Raw genomic sequence first — 12,857 nt, forward strand, 5'->3', positions numbered from 1 at the left:
GGTAGAGCCATACATATAGATTTTGTGTGCTTTGTCCCTGATTTTCTATTCATTTTATGCCTTCATTTTGGTGTGCAGCAAGGGAAGAAGTTGATCTCAAAAACTAAAGCTTGAGAGGGGCTTTATGGTGATTGGAAATGCTAATCCAACATCAAAAGTTTTTTCCAAACTGTAGAGTTGGAAATGCACACTTCTAATGTTGAAAATAAGAACATATAATGGGAGAAGCGGAGAGAGATAAATGGCTATGATGAGATTATTATATTTTATTATTACCATACATCTAGCGTGTTTGGTTTTTTACTTTCTTGCTAGTTTGTATTTGTGGATTCTTAAGTCAAATGAAAGAAGGGTAGATTGCAAAAAGAAAAATCAAAGAAGATGATTGATAGGAAGAAGATCCATCACCTTTACTAAAATGGATTCTCAATTTCTTGGTTTTATGAAAGAGATCAAGCATCATCTACCTATTTTTAGATCTTTGAGGAACTCTATTGAAGAAGAAGAAGAAGAAGCTGAGGAAGCTACTCACACCTTTTGCCTTTTCCCCTAAACTTCCATATAATCCTTTGTCTAACTAATTACCCTTACTCACCCATGGTTCAAGAATGAGAAGAGAGGAAAACAAGCATAGAAAATAATAACATGCCAATAACCCATGCCTTGTCAATGATGATTGTAATTTATGAGATAGCCCCTATGCTACTAAAGATACTGCCTTATACAAGCTTATCAAGGGGCTTCCATTGCAGTAGCAAATGTAGAGGCATTGACTGGATCATCACTTCCATATAATCCTTTGTCCAACTAATTACCCTTACTCACCCATGGTTTAAGAATGAGAAGAGAGGCAAACTAGCATAGAAAAAAATAACATGCCAATAACTCGTGCCTTGTCAATGATGATTGTAATTTATGAGATAGCCCCTGTGCTACTAAAGGTGATGCCTTGTATAAGCTTATCAAGGGGATTCCATTGTAGGAGCAAATGTAGAGGCATTGAGTGGATCATCACTTCTCTCCATTCAGCTAATCATATGTTGCAATGGGCAATTGTGTGGGAGGGAATGCTAACAGAACTGATTACACAAATACTCAACAACCCTACCATGCTTCGGAGACCACCCTACCTTCCTAGTCCAAGATAGAATGTAATGTGCCTGTCCAAGCACATTTTAGCGGCCCATCGAGAAATGAATCTAAGTGTCATTGCCCAACACTCCCATGGAATATTTTGAGGTTTGTCGCTTAGGGTTTCTCGATTCCACCTCAAATCAGAATGTTTGTAGCCGAACCCACTAGGATGGACCTGAAATCTGGATCTCTAGCAGTCAAGGTTTCCTCACAACATTATAGCATCGGGTCCTAGACATCCTACTTTATGCAAAGATACCCAAGCCAAAGCAGACCCATGCTGCATTTGGTTCAAAGAGAATTGGAAACGAGAGGGATGTGCTGCTCAACCTTTCTGCCTATAGGGCATAATCCCATATCAATCCCCTAAAACGACATGAATTGGGTTCTAACCTAACCATACCTAAAGGTCAAATGAGGGTAAAACCTTATGAGAAGCCTCCTAGTTCTCTGGGACCACCCTGCCATAGGATAGACCCGTCGAGGGTTCCACCCACCCGCTTCCCTCAGTAGGCGTTCTTTAGTTATCTAATTAGGCCCTATCACATTTATGTGTGACATTTAAAATCAACTTCATTAATTAAGCCTTTTAGGGAACAGGGTTTGTTCGCGTAATTTATGATACAAACATGAATACAAAGCAAGCAATCCTTTGACAAACAAGTTCAAACAAATTCCTTAAGTTATCTTCACGTTAATCTTTGTCTCTTGCCCATACATGAGAAATTATATATCCCTTCTTTCCAACAGAAGGACCGAGTCCAAATCACATGGCACCATAATTTCCATCCATTATCTAGAATAGGATCTTCCAATGCCCTAGACGTTGGGTTCATGGCAGTCTTCAATTCCATTCCAGACTAGGAAAGGGGTGTCCAGAGCTCTAGTGACCCCAAGCGACCTAAAAGTGAGACACAACTTCCGTGGTTGGCCTTTTCACCACTTGACCTTCGGCCCATGAATCGAGCAATGCCCTCTCGGGTTGAAATGCGGCTTGACCTTGGAGATGATCCAACCGTGCAAAATATCCTTCCTTAATTAATCCAATTATGAATCAAACACAATCAAGGTAATCAAGCTAATATCATCTTCCAATAAAATATTCATTTATTTCCCCATGGCAACTTGTCACATCACTAACCCCTGCCATGCATTTACCATCAAACACAAGCACTTAGAATAATCATCCAAATCATATCCAACAATCAATTTAATGCAAAAGCATTTAGAACGCTGTTTGATCAATCATAAAAAACAATGGTATCCTTTTTCCAAACATTGCAAGAATAGTCGCGATAACCTTGCCATCACATATCTGCTCTCCCCCTTGGGTTCAAAGCGCTATTCTATGTAAATTTTACTTAACACTCCCTTCCTTTGGCTAAGACATGTGTTAAGGATTCAAACACTATACATGATGTAAGTTCTATAGGTTACTTACATTGAACAATAATCCAACCCTGAATTGGATTGGTGAAAGTCATAGTTATCAGACGGATCTCAAAACATTTTAGCTTTAATCCTTATGATTAATTTCTTGCACTAGCTCTTAGCCAAGCCATGAAGAAAATAGGAAGTTGTTCTCATATATCAATCATGTTATAGGTCTAACATGTAAATACTTTATAAAATAAGTGCGAGATGATCCCAAGTAACTAGACTCTGACAAGCCTTGCATTGAGCTAGAATCTAGTTTTTCTTAATATTTGGGCTTTTAGGCTAAGTACTTTTGAAGTATCCAAACTTTAAACTAGAACTTCATTTTCTCAATTCTTAATGTCATATTCTTTTGGCAATGATGCTAGCTATAACCCTTGACTATGCTTTAACCTAGCACTTGTATACACAATCTTCTAATGTCGTTCTTTTAGCAACTATACCGTTCATAACCCTTGACTAATACCTCCTTATAATTGCACTATCATAAAATAGGCCATATGCAACTAAGTTTGGTTAAAAGGGAAAAATAAGAATGCCAAATTATAATAATAGGAATAAGCTCAAGCTACTTCTTTGCATGAATCCATGTGCATACAGAAGTGATATAGCCTATGACTCACGAATAGGGAAGATGGAAATTCGTACTTGGATATCCAGGGATGGCTTAACCATACCCAACGTTGCATTCGTATTGATGATAATGCCCTAACCAGTGGCTCCACTGTCGGATGTGGGATTTCTGTTGGTGTATGTCATCCTCCACTTTGGGGCCATACTTTTAGCTTGTAGATCTCTTTCTCCCTTTCTCTCGTTGGAGAGATGGCATGACGAGTGACTTCCTTCTATCGCGATGATGGAAGGGGTTAAGCTTGTGGATAGGAGGGGAAGGGTAAACATGTGTGGCCACCCTCTAAGGAGGGGAAGGAAAGGAGAACCTTCTCAAGGGTTCTCTCTCTCTCTCTCTCTCTCTCTCTTTGTCGGTAGCATTGAGGCCCTTCCTCTTCTTCTTCTTCTTCTTCTCTCTCTTCTCTCTTCTCACCTCTCTTTCTTCTTCTTCTTCTTCTTCTTCTTCTTCTTCTTCTTCTATTCTCACCTCTCTCTTTCTCTCCCCCTCTCTCTCTCTCCCTCTCTCTCTTTCTAGTAGCAAGGGGGTTCTCTCTCTCTCATGGAAGAAAAAGGGGGGGAGGAAAAAATAGGTGGTAATCTCCTCTACCCCTTTACGATGGGGGGTGGGGGTTATAATAGGAGGGGGGGTTATTATTGGGGGGGAATAGATAGTGGGGGGGAGTGAGGTGGCATACATGTGCCCCTCCCCCTTTTGATCGCATCATCAATCGATGGTCGTTCTCTTCTACCATCTTGCTGTCATCTTGCACTTCAACTCCTTTGTTGCCGTTGTCATCATCTCCTCCATGTCATCAGTGTTGGTGCCATTGACTCCCTCTTTCTCTGACATGTCATCAGTTTCCTCCCCTTCGTCCTTTCCCTTCCCCCCTCCTCGCCGCCTATCGTCAAGGATGACAGGGGGGATATTTTTTCGATTAATTTTAAGGGGGGGTGGTTCCCATTCGGGGATATTACGTAGAAGTAGCCAATGGCTATGCCAACCCACATGTTAACTCGCACAGAAAACCTGGCAGCTACAACCAACATGGACAACCACGAAGCCATGACCAATGTTTCCATTCTCTTGTACAATTGAAAGCAAAGCCATCCCCCATCTGGCCTATCCTCAACTACCCCATGGAGGATGTGCACAGCCATTACAATCTAGGCAAATAGTTAGGGTGTGGACAATTTGGTGTCACCCAACTCTGCACTGACAAGGTCACGGACGAGCTCTATGCCTACAAATCAATCACCATGCGCAAACTCTCCACCAAGGATAACATTGAGGATGTGTGTCAAGAGGTCCAAATCATGTATCATCTTGCAAGCTATGCCAATGTGGCGGAGATGAAGGGGGACATATGCAGATAAGCATTCTATGCATCTAGTCATGGAGCTATGTGCTAGTGAAGAACAAGAAGAAGAAGCCGTGATCCCTACATGACATCATGAACATATCAAAGAGTAAAGCATGGAAAAATGAAAAAAAGGTAACAAAAAGCTTGCATATGTGGCCGTCTCCTCCTCTGACCATATGAAGAAGAATATGAAAGAGAAGAAGATGAGTAGGTTGTGGCTTTTTGTTATGCCTAGCCCATATCTCTAGAAGAAGAAGCAGAAGAAGAAAAGATATTTGCACAACATGGCCATTATTCCTCCATTTTGTTCCTCCCCAGTCGTCTACTCCTTGTCTTCAACACTTGCAAGTGGTTTCTTGGGTCATATGGAATAAACCCAATAGCAAAACACACAAAAGGTTTAGTGGAAGTTTTGATAGAAGAAGAGGAGTGACATGAAGTGCAAGGAGCTATTTCAATAAGAGAAATGAGCTTGTTGCTAGGATATGGCATAGAGAAGCCAATTATGCATGCCCAACATTGTTAAAATAAATTGTAAAATGGTAAGTTGGCATCTAGTGAGTCACTAGATTACCAGGGTAATCCCTTCCCTAGGTTGCCGAGGTGATTCCTTCCCCATTCCCCTCGTTGTTTATTCCATGCATATCATGAAAAGTTCAAAAATTCCTTTTGATTGAATGCATTTCATGCTAGTTTTTAATTTAACAAATGCTTGTTATGTATCCTCTATCTGAGGAAAATGCTGATGCCAGGAGAGATGGGAGGCCAAAATATAGGTGAATATCCCTTACCACTTAATATCTTGAAGGGCTGCACCATCCAACCTAGGGGAAACTTCGCACACCTCCTAGTGATCTCGAGCTCAATATTTGAATGTAGGTGTAGGTACACTCTATCAAAATCCCTAATCTCAAAGGAAGCACACTTGGAAAAAGGAAAATGTATTGGCAAGACATGTATGTTATGCTCTTTGGATGTATGCAGTGAATTGGAATGTATGTCACATAAATATTTTTTGAGATTCCACAAAAAAATGGATCATTAATGCATGCATCACATGTCTCTCTATGGTAGTGGGCATGCATTTTATGATGATGATCTCATGGTATATACCTCTCAACATTGAGGCATGCATTTTATGATGATGATCTCATGGTATATACCTCTCAACATTGAGGCATGCACATAATGCAAGTATGATTCAAGATAAGTACTAAGTGTAGGTCTTCCAAGACTACCATAGTAATTCAATTATAGAAAATTTTGAATTAAATATGAGAAGGAACCCTATAGTTCACCTCAAAAAGGGAAAGTTCCACTTTGGTTTGAATAAAAAATCTTCATGATTGGAGATATGGGTGAGGAGATATGACCATTTTAGTGCTTTGAGCTCATTGTGGATAGGGTGTAGACTATCTAGGATAGCCACATAGATTGAAATGTAGAAATCTTTGATCATTTTCTATCATTAAACTTTTTACATTATCTCATAGAGGGAATTCCCCTCCTCAATTTGAATAAAAAATTTTCCAAATCAAAGTTTCCCATCAAAAGATACACTCATTTTACTGACAATGGGTCTAGTTGGCTGCATCTAGAATGCTTGGAAATGGAGGTAAGGGCAAGGCCCAAGATAAGCTCTAGAGAGATATCTTTGATGCTAGGGAGCCTATCATTAAAGATCAATAAGGGAATGAATTTGGGGAAAAATCACCAGAATGGGTAGTCTTTAATGCTCTCAATCAAACCCTATGCCAATATGAGATGTGCCACGCATGAAGGACCAATGACATGGTCTCTAAGCATAAGGAAGTAGTATAAAAAATGGATAACCTCATTGATCACATGGCTCGCTCAAATAGTCCTTCCAAGATGGATTTGTTGATTGAGTAAATAGCATTCTCCAGCAAGCAAGCCATGCTTGCTCAAGCCCAAACTCAACAAACCTTGGATAGACTCACCACCCTCGTCTCCCAAATGGCCACCAACTATTTTCAAGACAAAGAAAGTTGAGATACGATTGAATCAAGGAAGCCCACTCCACTACCAAATGGTAATTCTTAGCTCAATTCAAGGCAGCCCACTCCACCCCCCAATGCAAGCTTGCAACATGGTACTATTGGAAGTAATGTACTTCCCATCAGTAACTATGAAGTGGGTAAATCATACAATAGGAATGAAGAATCGATGATGAGTGTTTTCCCTATGCACTCATGCATTAGAAGTCACCCCCTCCTTTTGAGTCACTTTCAACCTCAAAATGGCCAAAATGGATAGCTTAATAACCATAGGTAGCGAGCATGCACATAATGGACAATATGGCCACAATAAGCAACATGCATATAATGGATTTGCGGAATGAATTTGGGGAAAAATCAATAAGGGAATGAATTTGGGGAAAAATCATCAGAATGGGCAGCCTTTAATGCTCTCAATCAAACCCTATGCCAATATGAGATGTGCCATGCACGAAGGACCAATGACATGGTCTCTAAGCATAAGGAAGTAGTATAAAAAATGGATAACATCATTGATCACATGGCTTGCTCAAATAGTCCTTCCAAGATGGATTTGTTGATTGAGTAAATAGCATTCTCCAGCAAGTAAGCCATGCTTGCTCAAGCCCAAACTCAACAAACCTTGGATAGACTCACCACCCTCGTCTCCCAAATGGCCACCAACTATTTTCAAGACAAAGAAAATTGAGATACGATTGAATCAAGGAAGCCCACTCCACTACCAAATGGTAATTCTTAGCTCAATTCAAGGCAGCCCACTCCACCCCCCAATGCAAGCTTGCAACATGGTACTATTGGAAGTAATGTACTTCCCATCAGTAACTATGAAGTGGGTAAATCATACAATAGGAATGAAGAATCGATGATGAGTGTTTTCCCTATGCACTCATGCATTAAAAGTCACCCCCTCCTTTTGAGTCACTTTCAACCTCAAAATGGCCAAAATGGATAGCCTAATAACCATAGGCAGCGAGCATGCACATAATGGACAATATGGCCACAATAAGCAACATGCATATAATGGATGTCAAGGTCCTAATGGACAACATGTGTATAATTGGCAAGAAGGATCCAATGGGTAGCATGAATTTAATGGGATGCATGGATGCAATGGGCCATGTGGACACAATGGGAATTTTGGATATAATGGATAGCATGCTTACAATGACTAACATGGCTTGAAAGGGCAACCAAATGCTCATCATTGGGAGATCTAGGATAAAATAGATTTTACCAAATACAGTGGCTAATCTTCTTCCCCCTCAAATATAGAGGAGTGGATGATCAAGTTAGAATCTTACTTTGACCTCTAACCCAAGAGGGAACTTTGCCACACTTTATCTTGAGTGTTTTGGGCATACTTGTTGGTGGCACTATGTAAACCACAAAAATCAGCCTATTCATGGATAGGAGGACTTCAAGGCACATATGGTGCAAGTGTTTGTCCCTCCAATTGAAGCAGAGCAGTTGGCTAGGAGGTGGTACCAACTAGGGCAATGTAGCTTATTTGTGAGAGACTACTTGAATCAATACCTTAAATTGAAAATGCATGTGGAATGTGTTAGTGATGATGTAGAGTTGCATAAGTATGCATATGGCCTAGAGTCCAGTTTTTCCATTGATGTGATGGCACAAAAGCCTACTACACTTTTCTAAGTAATAAAATTGGCCAAAAGGTATGCTTGTAAATATAAGAAAGACATTAATTTTTGGCCTGATTTTGGATAGCAAAGCATAGTAGCTAGACAAAGCCCTCAAGTAAGTGCTTATTGAAAATTGCCTCAGCCTAATGCAACCCCAAGAAGGCCAACGATTCATCTTGATGGACCTCAAAAGAAAGTAAATAGAAGGGCTTGTATTTTTTAATATGTGAAAATACACCATGAATCATACATCTATATGTGCTTATAAGTGATCTATACTCAATAGTTTGTATGTCCTAGAGGATGTGGAAGAAGCAGATGAAGGTGATGCCATGGATCACTTCTATGATACAATGGATGTATTGGATCAACATTACCCTTTTGACCCTAGTGGCTATGTGGGAATCCACACTTAAGCAAATGATATCTATGCCCTCGATGCCTATTGTTTAGGTTATCCATTTGATCCCAAGGAAAGAAATTAACCCCTTCCCTCTACTTCAAGGATGCAATATTGACTAAAGATGAGCTAACCTTGGCCAAGTTTGGGCCATAGATTTTTGCTTATAGATAGCATATGATTTTAGAGAAGCGTTTACCCTACATTAATGAGAGCCATGTAACCTATATGCACTGAAAGTACTATTCATGAAATTCATTTTGACATGTCAAATGTCTCAATTGGAGCTACTAATAGAGAGTTATGATCAATTTTCTCTAGCAAGCATGTTTTGGACAGCATGCTATCCACTCAAACCCTAACTGTCAAGAGTTGGTGTCCAATCTCATACCTTGTCAATTTATATATATTCTGGATATTCCATATGGATGTGTACTTCTCAATTCCATATAAGATTGAGCTTCCCCATACATATATTACCCTTATAATGCTCAACAAAGCAATAATCTCTGTAGCCCCATTGCGGGCCACAAAAATAAGTCCTCTTTTTATTTTTAAGGGAAAAACCTTAGGGGTCAAAATGGAATGTAAAAGAGTGGGATAGATGGATATGACACATAGGGTTAGCATAGGAGTACCTAGTTACATAGATGGGGTATTTAAGATGTGAGAGACTCAGTTAGGGTACCAATTTTATCAATAATCAAGTCTTTCTTTACCTTCCTTGTAGATTTCATGGCTTTTCCTCTCTTTCTCTCTCTTTCCTTGTCTTTCTCTCCCCTATATTAGTCTTTCACACCCTTCTTATTCTTTCTCTCACTTTTTCTCTCCTCTCTATAGTCTTTTTCCTTCTCTTTCTCTCTCCTAGATATCCTTCATGACATGATGTCTATGTGATAAAAACTTGAAATAATGGGTTTACAAGACTAATAAAGACCTGGTTACATAAAAAATCTTGCAAAACTTTGGAAAGATTCATCCATTTGGATGTTGCAGAGCACACAACTTTGCAATCCTAAAGGGTTTAATTATTTTTGCAAGCTATAGATCCACCATTGTAGATGGAATTAGGGAAACTTCTTGAAGAGAGAACTAAGGGTGATGGGTCTTAAAACATATTTGTAGGATGCCAAGGATGCTATGTCTCCATTGATGAAGAGATTGATGTGAAAAACCAAATTGTAGAATGGGTATGTTACTCCTATGACTTCTCTTGTTTCTACTTTTGTGGCTACTCCTTCATGGCTGCCACAACCTTTTGTACCTACTCATGTATCATGGAAAGAAGACGTCATATATAAACTAGTAAAGAACACAAAGGATATGTAGATTAAAGTGGCTAAGTGGGAAGATTCTAGGAGAGTCCTTTATAGGCTCTACCCACAAATGAGTTTGTTTGCAAATGCATGTGGTGTGATAGCAATGATCATGAAAAAAAAGGACTATGAAGCATGTGGTGTGATAAGACAACAAAATTTGGGAAAGGATGTATGAATAACTTTTAGAATTTTTATTTGTGTGAACAAATTATATAGCCATAGATGTAGTCACATATGGATTGCAAATAGAGAAAAAGATGCCAAAAGCAATGCTGAGAATATGCCAATCACACCCTATGTATGTCCCTTTGTATGGAATAGCTAGGCTAGGAAGATGCAGTTTATTCTAGGAAGATAGATAGATACCGTAGGCACAGTGGATATAAAGTGCTACCAAGCTACTCTATAAAATGATGTACTTGACTATCACTTTCACACAATATGATAATGCAATAGTACTTGTCTCTTTCTGTCAAGTATCTGTGTCATTGTCTCCTTACACAAGAATGTCTTTATGAGTCCAAGCTTCCATATTGAAACCTAATTCACTTGTGTAACAATTGGTCTTCAGTCCTTGGTCAATGTCATCATGAGTTCAATCTATGCTTACAAGCTGCCATAGCCATGCTCTATATTCGCATCTTTCACATGGTATCAGAGCTCAGTTGAGCATGGCTTAGCATGTCTCACATCTCCTCTCTGCTACTTTAGCTCCTCTTCATCCTTGGACAGCTCAGGATCAGTGTATGTCTTCATTTTTCAGCTTCATCCTCAATCAAAGCTTGTGGCAGCCATAGCTAGTCTGCATCCTACGTCCTTTGAGCCATTGGATCTCTTCATAGAGGCCATTTCAGCTCATGACATCTTCTGAGGATCTCTTTATCACTTCAGGGCGCATAGCTCCTTTGTACATCATAGTTAAACATTGGTGATCATTCAAGCCATCATTTTAGAAATTAGACGTTGATGCCTGTTTTGTTCATACAGCTAGATCTCCCTCTACGCAATACGATACTCTCTAGGATCTTAGGGATTTTGAAGTCCACCTCATAAGCCTTCTACTCATCAGAGATCTTCCACAATGATTGCTTGTACACATTGCTATAAACAAAAGATTAGTCACCTGTTTGTTAAAAGACCTAGTCCTCCAAAGCCACAAGCACCAAAAGCTCATAATTGTTATCATTTCTTTATTCCTCTCAGTTCAAGAAACTTACTCTCACTGTGATCTATTATCACACTAAAAAATCAACAAGATTCCTCACTCAAATCAGCAAGAAAGGGAAGTTGTGAGTATTTTTTGAAGATCATCAAGTTAAACTCAAGCAACAAACATCAAACATCAAACTAGTATCTTTTGACACTACACTGCCATTGCTTGTGTCCTTTGACACATACAAAGATCAAGTCATTGTTGGTTATTCTTAAGTTGTGTGAATTGATTTCTAGTCATGTTAATGGCAAGCAAGAAGATTTCTATGTGGATACACTTCATGAAGAGTAGCATGACTCATGTTGCTTATCAACACTATATGGAAGACTTGTTTGTACTACCTACAAAGATGGACATGTAATGTGTCCGCTCATCCACTTGTGGGACACGTCTTAGCAGCCCATCGGGAAGAGAGTCTAGAAAGCGCCACTTGGCACTTGCAAGGAATGTCACAGGGTTTGCGATCTAGGTCTTCTCGAGTATGCCTCGAGCGGAAGTATCTGGTCGTTCCCACTTAGGACCGACCTGAAGTCAGGGTCTCTTTCCTATCAGCAAAGTCTCTAGGAAGTGGCTAGCGTCGAGCTCCAGATGACCCACTTTGAGTAGGAACAATAGAGTCAAAGTGGCTTTATGCTGCACTTGGTTCATGGAGAATGGGAAATGAGAGGGATGCGAAGCTCAACCTCTCTGCCCATAATGCATAGTCCCATTCCGTTCCCCTAAAACAACATAAATCGAGATTCTAACTCTACTGATGCTAGGTCTTCATAGTCTCATTATCACATCTTTTGAGAAAAGTTTCCAACTAACCGGGACATCCCTTCCGTAGGATGACCCAAGTCATGTCCACTGCACTTTCCTCGGTTTTCTTAGTTATCTAATTACCTACCACATTATGTTTGACATGCAAAAGCAGCTTCCTTAATTAATCAATTTAAACACATGTTCCTTCATGTAACTTAGGCACTGACACAAAAAAATATCAAACAAGTTTCTTTTTCAAATATATCTGATCTTTATTTATCATAGTCTCGGAATACATCAAGCATCATGCCCAAAGGCTAACCCAGGATTCAACACGATTGCTGCTCCAAGTTCTGCCCATAGACTAGTACACGGGCCTCGAGATCCCATCTCGAGTCACCTAAGCCTCTTGTGCAAGATCCGAAGGCAAGGAATTTACAGTCAGAGCTTCCCGTGGCACCCAAGCGTCCTCCGGCTCCAAGCAGTACCCATGGAGAGACCTCTCGTGGCGGGTTTGGTCCATATATCCGTCACGGCTAACAACCCCCCTGGATAGGGCCAGGCAGGCAGTCGGAGGTAACTGAACCTGCCACTCCCTCCAGGACTTTAACTTGAAGCATTAAGTGTTTTGCCTTGAATTAGTTCCTTGAGCAAAGAATTCCAAACAATGTACCTAAGTGTACAATCACGATCATTTCATAGGTCGTTTGTACGACCAACTGCTAAGGTGTGATTCCTTTCTCCCAAATGCTCCCAACATTCTATCCTAGATCGTTCGCGACTTGGTGAGATTCCAAGGGCTTGGCAAGCTAGGTTGCTTGTTTCCCCTTTTTCTTTGGGTTAGGGTTTGTGACCTACCGACCCTAATTATCCTTACCTTAGGTCTCCTTGTAAGATAGATCATGGACAACCCCGTCATTCTCAGTTGGTCAACTTGCTGGTTATCTCCTAGATCCCATGTAGTACCTATGTACCTTTA

The sequence above is a fragment of the Lygodium microphyllum genome, chromosome 27 (assembly GCF_053477565.2).
Source record: "Lygodium microphyllum isolate KBCC chromosome 27, Lygodium_microphyllum_v1.1.10, whole genome shotgun sequence".
In the NCBI taxonomy this organism is placed as follows: Eukaryota; Viridiplantae; Streptophyta; class Polypodiopsida; order Schizaeales; family Lygodiaceae; genus Lygodium; species Lygodium microphyllum.